The sequence below is a fragment of the Crocodylus porosus genome, unplaced genomic scaffold (genome assembly GCF_001723895.1).
Source record: "Crocodylus porosus isolate Cpor-Errol unplaced genomic scaffold, CroPor_comp1, whole genome shotgun sequence".
NCBI classification, from domain to species: domain Eukaryota; kingdom Metazoa; phylum Chordata; order Crocodylia; family Crocodylidae; genus Crocodylus; species Crocodylus porosus.
Genome location: NW_017728948.1, coordinates 32,583,289 through 32,591,295, shown reverse-complemented (window position 1 = coordinate 32,591,295; position 8,007 = coordinate 32,583,289).

Sequence of the window (8,007 nt, the reverse complement as noted above, 5' to 3'; positions counted from 1 at the left end):
AGATTCAGTTTAAGCAGTGCAGTGTTTTCAGACAAGTGAGCTCAAAGGAAAAAAGAAAAATAGCTTTAATGCTGGTCATACAGAATAGCAGATGAAATGGGCAGTTCCACTGTGATACAGAGTACAAAATTAAAATCATATTAGATTTGGATAGGTAAAAGATAAAAATAAATCTCACTTATAACTAGTGGCCTTTATGTGAAGAATGTGCTGCTTGCCATTTCAGTGAAAATTCACTGAAAATTAACCAAGTTAAAGGTGTTTGAAAAAATCACAGGTCATGCAGCCTCAGTAGGGACTGTTTTGATTTTATCAAATAAATTCTTCAAATTTTGTCCATATTGGACATGTTCCACACTCAGGTGGAGCAGCTTTTCCACACCAGTTGCAGCTCTGTGCTGGTGCAGGCTGTGCTTCTCTTTGTCCAAGTGCCTGAACTGAGAGCATAGAAAGAAAGCTTTCTGTGTCTTTTCTGCTGTGCCCAGGTAGTTTGGAAGAGTAAAATGCTATGATGTAGAAAGCAGAGGGGCAAAAAAGGACAGGGGGCAAAGTAATGAAATAAAATTATGTGCTGCAGAAATTCATACTAGAAGCTTCTGTTGTGGGGAAAGATTTTAGGATTGAGAATTGGGGTTGGGGAAAGATTGGGACTGATTTGACAAAAGAAACTGATTTTATCAAGTCATGGTGCAAGAGGAAAACCTGAAGTGGGTTAGTCAGGGATGCACAACTCACTTTACTGAGAGACATGTGAAGGTTTCTTTCCAAGTAGAGGGGTCCAGCTAGTGGTATTCACTCTGATCAGATGGAAGCCCCCCAGCACATTTCTGATGTAGTCACAGATTAATGAATTTGCTGCATAGCAAGGCCATGGGACTTTCAGTTTTCCTTTCAGATCCTTTTCATTTAGTAAAGAATTGCAACATCCACAAGGATTACCAGAGGGTGATATATACAGTGCACCCCTGGACTAGGCCAAGAATCTGACAAGAAACACAAGGGATGATTTTGAGATTAAGGGTATGGGCAGGTGTTCAACTCTAGTCCTGCATTTTCTTCAAAGACCCATTTCTGGAATGGCTGGCTTTTTCTCCTGCCTGAAAAAGACATTTTTCTGGGCATAAGTGTAATGTCTGTCCATAGCATGAAGGTAAATGTTTAGTGGAGTTGAGGAACAGTGGTGCTGGGGAGCCAGGGGGTAGGAGACCAGTCAGTGGAGGGATAGTGGGGAAGATAGTGGGTAGGCGAGGTTGAGGAAAAACAGGTTCTTATAACTTTGCCCAGTTGGTTGTCTCAGTATTTACACTTGAAATGATTATCATTAAAGTTCAGTGAATATATTACTTGGTCTGGCAGTGGTGTGATCCAGCCCTTTTTAGCAGATGATAGATTTTGTATCTGGTGAAGCAGTTTATTTTTCCACAACTTCAGATGGAATTTATAACATGTACACAGATACGTTTCTAGTATCACCTCACTATGCTTCCTGAATTTTCTGTTCTTTTCCTGTCAGTAGGTATTTGTGAAAACTTCTGGCAGTACCGTATCTCCACAGACTGGTTACTCATATAGGAGATTGTAACTTCCCTACTGTTTTAGCTCTTAAGTGAAATGTCTGTGGTCCATGAGGTGGATCTAAAGGTTACAGCCCTACTGTACACATGAATGTGAGGCCTCATATACATCATATAGCAACATTTGGGTTCCAGGGGTGGTCATGAAGCCCCCTGGTGATCATGCAACCCTTACCCTCCCCTTCTCACTCACCTGCAATACCTTGATGCATTTGTTTGATCAAAAGGAAGACTGCTTAAGGGTCCTAAAGTGGGCCTCAGTTCTGGATATCAGCAGGTCCTTCCTGGACTCCCCATGTCTCAGTTTTGCCCCTCTTGAGCTAAGTGGGTCCTCCTAACCCATCTGTCTCCCCCTGTGCCCTGCCGCCCCCCAGGGCACTTGCAGTTTTAAGGGCTGTTTGTGGCCTCTAGCATCCTCTACAGCCAGGCCCATGCCTCACAGGTATTATGGCATCTCTCCCTTGTTGGGGTCTTAACTTTCTTGGCCTCTGTTCCATTTCTCTAGATGGGCCTTCTAGCCCAGGCCTGCTGTGCTGGACCTGGCTTCTGGGCATCAGCTCTTACCTTAGTTACTTTACTCACGGGCCTCTGGCCCTGTCTCCACCACGCTTTGGGTGCTGAGGCTGCTGTGGACCCTGCCCTACTCTGGGCACTGCTGGAACTTCCATTCACTTATAATGGTCCCAAACCGCTGGTATGAGCTTGAACTTAAAAGCGAGCACACTCGCTGTAACATAGACCAAACCTGTGCTGGGGCCAAAACATCAACAGTAGCTTACTATCAGAGCAGCCAAACCTCCCCTTGCCTGGGTTCGGTCACCCTGGTAGCAAGCCTTCAATGCTTTACTTGCATTCTTAGAGGATTCCAGGAGTCTGCAGAGGCCCTTTCTGTAGTCTGCAGCCAGGAGCTCTTCACTCTGCAATTTGTTGGGGCAGACTTCCTGAGCTGCCTCAGGCCCTAGGCTTATATGCTACCTAAACCCTGCCCCTTCCAGTAACGTGGTGCTCCAGTCCCATTGGAGTTTCTGATTTAGGGCCTAAAGGTTGGTTACTAGGCAACTTATGACTTACTGTTTGCTGCCCAAAATAGTCTCTTCCCTATTGCCTGGCAGCTAGTTCTGCAATAGGCAGTCGTAGCCTCTTGCCTCAAGCTGCCTATTTGCTCCCCCATGTCTCAGCCCTTCCCCACACCCCTTCCTGTCCACAGACTTACCTTTAGGGTGCTGCTTTCCATGCTGCCCAGGTGCACTCCTGGCCACATGCATGCTGTGACTGTGGACACGCATGCAGCATCTGGGGCCTTGGCCAGGATGCTCATTATATTTATTGGTACATTATTGGTTACACCGGCCAAAAAAAAGCTGAGAGCTGATGATGTTAATTTTCCTTTTGTTGGTGCTGATCTGATATAGCATTGATATATTGGTGCACCTTTAAGATTTATTATTTATTTTTAAAACCTGGGACCTCAAAAACACAAATATTACAACATTAATCACAACCTCAGGAAAAGTCCACGTTACTTTTACTTTTTCAACTTCAGTTTGGCCTGGTTGTGGAGGTGCATTCTATCCCATGCTAGGTGTCAGTTCCATGGAATTCCTGACGTGTTCAGTTCCTCTTTTGGGAAGGAATTGGTATTGCATAATGAAGTCTGTAGAACTGCTGGCTGGTTTGTTGTTGAACTTGGAACATTTGTTGTAAGTAAGGCATGGGATTGTAAGGTGAGAAAAGACAGACATGGTTAAGGCTGTTGAATACTGGCTTGAAAAACAAAATTCTGTTTCTGCCTCTGCCATTAATCTTTTGTGGTGCCAGTCAAGTAGCTTAAATTACGCTTTCCACAGAAGGTCAATAATTGTGTGCTCCTCATGTTTGGGTACCTGAATTGAGACCACGGGATCTGATTTATAGAAGTATTGAATCAGTGAAGTCATTGGGAACTGTACATTGACAATTTAAAATGCTATATAATGGGAAGTACTCTGAAAAATCCATATCAAATTGGGCACCCAACATTCTTGAATTTTTTTTACTTTTTTTTCTCCTGTTTCTAATATAAAGATAGTAGAATCAGCAAATTAGGGTTGGAAGGGACCTCAGGAAGTCATCTAGTCCAACCCCTGCTCAAAGCAGGACCATCCCCAACTAGATAATTTCAGCCAGGGCTTTGTCAAGCCAGGCCTTAAAAACCTCCAAGGATGGAGATTTCACCACCTCTGTAGGTAACCTGTTCCAGTGCTTCACCACCCTCCACATTGCCTCATCATCTAATTGGTGTATTATGAAAATAAATTTAGTGATGTCTGTGAAGCAGATACTGTAATAATAAGGTTCCATAGAAATGTCTGTGGGGAAATAAATAGTTGCCTTCAGAGCAGGATTTGAATTGAGTGTAGTAACTAAAACAGGAGGCAGTATAGAATGACAAGAAAAAGACAAAATCTTGAATAAGTGCTTATTAAGTAAGCAGCATCCTTTCAGTGCACTGATTGAGGAAGCAGTTGCATGTAAAAAACAAAAACAATGTTCACCTTAATTCTGTCATTTCATAATCTGTATGAGCTTGATTTTATTACCATCATGTGTTTTTTAAAATAATCTTTGCGTGTAATATTGATCTTGTTTAATTTCGTTTAAAACAGATTCACTTTAATTCAAACTTGTACTATAGATAATTGGGATCATCTGCATTGGTAAACACGTTGCATAAATAAGTCTTCAGTTGAAGTCATGTGACTAAGGGTATAAACAGACATCAGTAAATTAGACAGATCAGCTGTCCTGGGATGTCTCCTGGCATAGCTGGTCCACTTCACTGGACAAAACACTTATCACCTGTTGTCCTGCCCCTTTGATTCTGTGGGAGAATGGGTGATGTGTTCCTTGTTTTCTGATGTGCCCCTAGAGATTGCCTGGGGTGTGTCCGTGAGCAGGGAAAGCCAGGATTTCGAACTTGCAGGGATGCTCCCCAGAGATTCCCTGGGGTGTATCTCATTGAAGCTGCAATTTCTCGCTTGCAAAGTCATGCCCTGGCGATTCCCCAGGGCATGTATCTGTAAGAGAGGAAAGCCAAGCAGGCGTTTTTGAGGCTTAAGGCACCCAATCCTGCATGGGAATTCCTAGGGTACACAGAATTGTGCCCTTCAAGCACTTGGAGTGCTTCCCCAGGGCAGCTGGAGAGCATAGGCTGCAACATGAGAAATGGTATAGATGTCTGTTTCTTTCTCTTGGTGCCACCGTGAAAATGATTATGGTGGCACCAAGGCAAAATCTTTTTGCACTGTAAGTTGCAAAAAGTGATGCAGGATGCATTTGTTCAAGCAGCTACAAAACTCAACAGGTTCCTGAATATATTTTTTACTAGAAGTTTCTTTGGTCACCTACATTTAGACATCTGTCCATTCTTGCAAGCATTTAACTCTTGCCTAAACTCTGTTACTATGCTCATACAAGATAGGTAAGTATCCAAATCTCTGAAAGGGTCTAATCCATTAGTCATGTTTAACACACACCAGCAACATTGGGTTCACTATAAATTATAGCAGTGATGTCCATATTTGCTCAAAAATATGGCTGGTGGTGGTGATAGTTAAAACATTTGTCCAGGAAATGGAATTACTGTATTTAATCAATTAGAAGGTGGGGTTTCCCCCATTTACATGGCAGGGGGAGCCCCATGTCTTACAATAGAGTACAAGATGGTGGAGGGTAGGGAGCTGCTGTGGTATGGAGGTGGGGTGAGAGTTTTGAGGTGACCAGAACTGGAAGAGGTTACAAACACTTTTCAGGAGAGGATTTTAATTCAAAAGGATTCTGTTGAACTGGAAAACTTGGCTAAAGACAACATGAAATCAGCAAAGAAAATACAGTTTGTAGAGAAGACAAGCTAAATGTACATATACAAAATTGGAGGTTCATTGGCTAGGTAGTAAACTGGACAGAAGGATCTGAGAGGTTGTATATCACAAACTCAGTGTAAGTCAGCAATGTGCTGCTTTTCCAAAAAAGGGTTTATGCAGTTTTGAACTTCATTAACAGAAGCATGGTTTTCAAGACGTGGAAGTGACATTGTTCTTGTTCTGTCCAGTTTTAGTCACTGTATTTTAAGAAGGGCATAGTGAAACAGGAAGGAACTAGAAGTGAGAGACAGTGATGATAGAGGGTTTGATTGTAAGTTGTGTGAAGCAAAGTTGCATTAAGTTTGGAGAAAAGGAGATTGAGGGATCTGATTGCAGTTATTTGAAGGGCTGCTTAAAAGAAGGTATTAGGGTACAAGGCAATGTATTTAAACTGCAGCAAAGCATATTTAGATGAAAAAATCAGGAAAAAAAACTTTCTAAAGTATCTAATGCATTTGGCCTTATAGGCTGGACAGCCTACCTCTGCTCTCTCCCCTATTCTCCTGCTTCTGGTCTTAGTTGCCAGGTCAGTTGAGAACCCCATATTTAGATTCTGATGAGCAGCTGCAGGAGCTGGGTCAAGTCATCCAGCTTGAGAGAATCCCCACAGTCTGGATCTAGCCCAGATGGACCAAATGAGTTGGCCGTCTTTGTTTTATTTAGAGGATGCGTGGGGCCAGGGTCTCTGTTCAACAACAGATTCCTGAAAGTCTTTCAGAGATGGACAAAACTCACTTTATCTAGTCTTAAACTCTTCCATGGTTGAGACAGGTCTGGCTCCCAGAAGTTCTCTCTTTAATTCCGCTAGAGACCTACCTTTGCTTCTCTGTTATCCCAGGAAGGAGAGAAGATTCTCCATTGGGACCTGCATTCCTTCTCACTTAGGCTGTGTGTTTCTTGAACACCGAGCTATCTTGCTTTCTGCTTGTCTTCAACATCTTGCCAAAGGTGGCGGAGGGAGTGGGGAAGGGACCTCATTGAGCAGACTTACCTGGTAAAGTGGGAAGGATTCTCTTTTCAGTGCAGCGTGGTATCACTGATATTGTATGAGACATCAATACCTGTCCAGTACTGTTTTCTGGAGTTGAGGCAAAGTAATCTAGTCTAAGCTTGGTCAGGGTGGGCTGTTACATCACTGCTAACCATTATTTTTATTTATTTATTTGTTTTTGAAAGGCCTGGTCAGGATAGTCCCACTGTGAGCAATCAGTTTAGTTCATGCAACCCTTAGGGGCGGTGATTTTCAACTAGAGTGCTGCAAGATCCTTTTAAGAGTGATGCAGATTGCCACTCAATATTAGCACTGTTAGGTGGTCAGACATCTATATGAGATTCACAAAATATTCTCAGAGATTTCAGAAAGAAATCTGTTAAAATATGAAAACATTCTGACCCATTGTGATCTTTCTCAGATCTTTGCAACAGAAGTATTGCTCTATTATTTTTCTGTAGTCAAAAAGAAATGAGTAAAAGCTAGGAGTTGTGTTTTCTGAAGGGTACTTGGAGTTTAAAAAGGTTGAGAACTACTTCCTTAGGGACTATTGACTTCATCTGTGCAAGATGGGATCATTACTCTATACCTTGGACATGAGACATGCCCTGGCCTTTTAGTCACAAAGGACAAAACCTGTCATGTTATCTTCTAGGTTCTTTGATGGATGGAGCACATGGCAATCTTCATTTGACGATATTCTAAGTGGACCTCTGCCTTTCTAAGAATAGGCTACAAAATAATTGAAGTAGATTTTCTTGCGACTGTTGAGTACACTTAACTAGAGTTCAAGCATCATTCCTAGTTTTGGTGAGAAACATTTTCATACTAAGCATCTGTAACTGGCCGATTGCTGCTTTGCAGACCATGCATGATATATGCTGTTTTTGAAGCCTCCATATTTGGTAGTGAATGAATGAATTCCTTGAAGGATACAAATTAACATTACCTCCTGGCAACTGGAGTTCTTGAGATGTGTTGTCCATTAGGGCTGTGAGAAATGGCTCCGTTCCGATTCAGATTTGAATTTGGCCATTTCAGAGGGACAGAGATTCGATTTGATGTTTAGGATCACCCTCCCAATTTGATTTGGTCAAATATGTTTTGGAATTTTGACACCGATTCGAAGATTTGGTCATAGCCTATAGTGAGGAATTACTAAAATACCTATAACTCTAATTTTTTGGCTGATTCGGATGAAAACAGCAGGGATGGTAGCCCCTTCTGAGGGCATGAAGCTTGCCAAGTTTCAAGGAGATAGGTACAGGGGTCTCTGTGAAACTGCACCTCAAACTGTTCAAAACAAAACTCATGGTACTTTTGTGTGTTAAGGGGGTCTGAGGACATAGGCAGACAAGGTTCTTTGGGTAAATGTGTTATATTTTATTAGACCGACTAAGTAGTTGGAAAAATTGTTCTTTGCAAGCTTTTGGGTTTAAAAACCTATCCTCAGGCTGAGGAAGCATCTGCAGTTGATGCATGAGCTCTTCCTGGATGGAAGGAATAGTAAAGAAGCCAGAGGTCGGCATGCAGGTAAGAA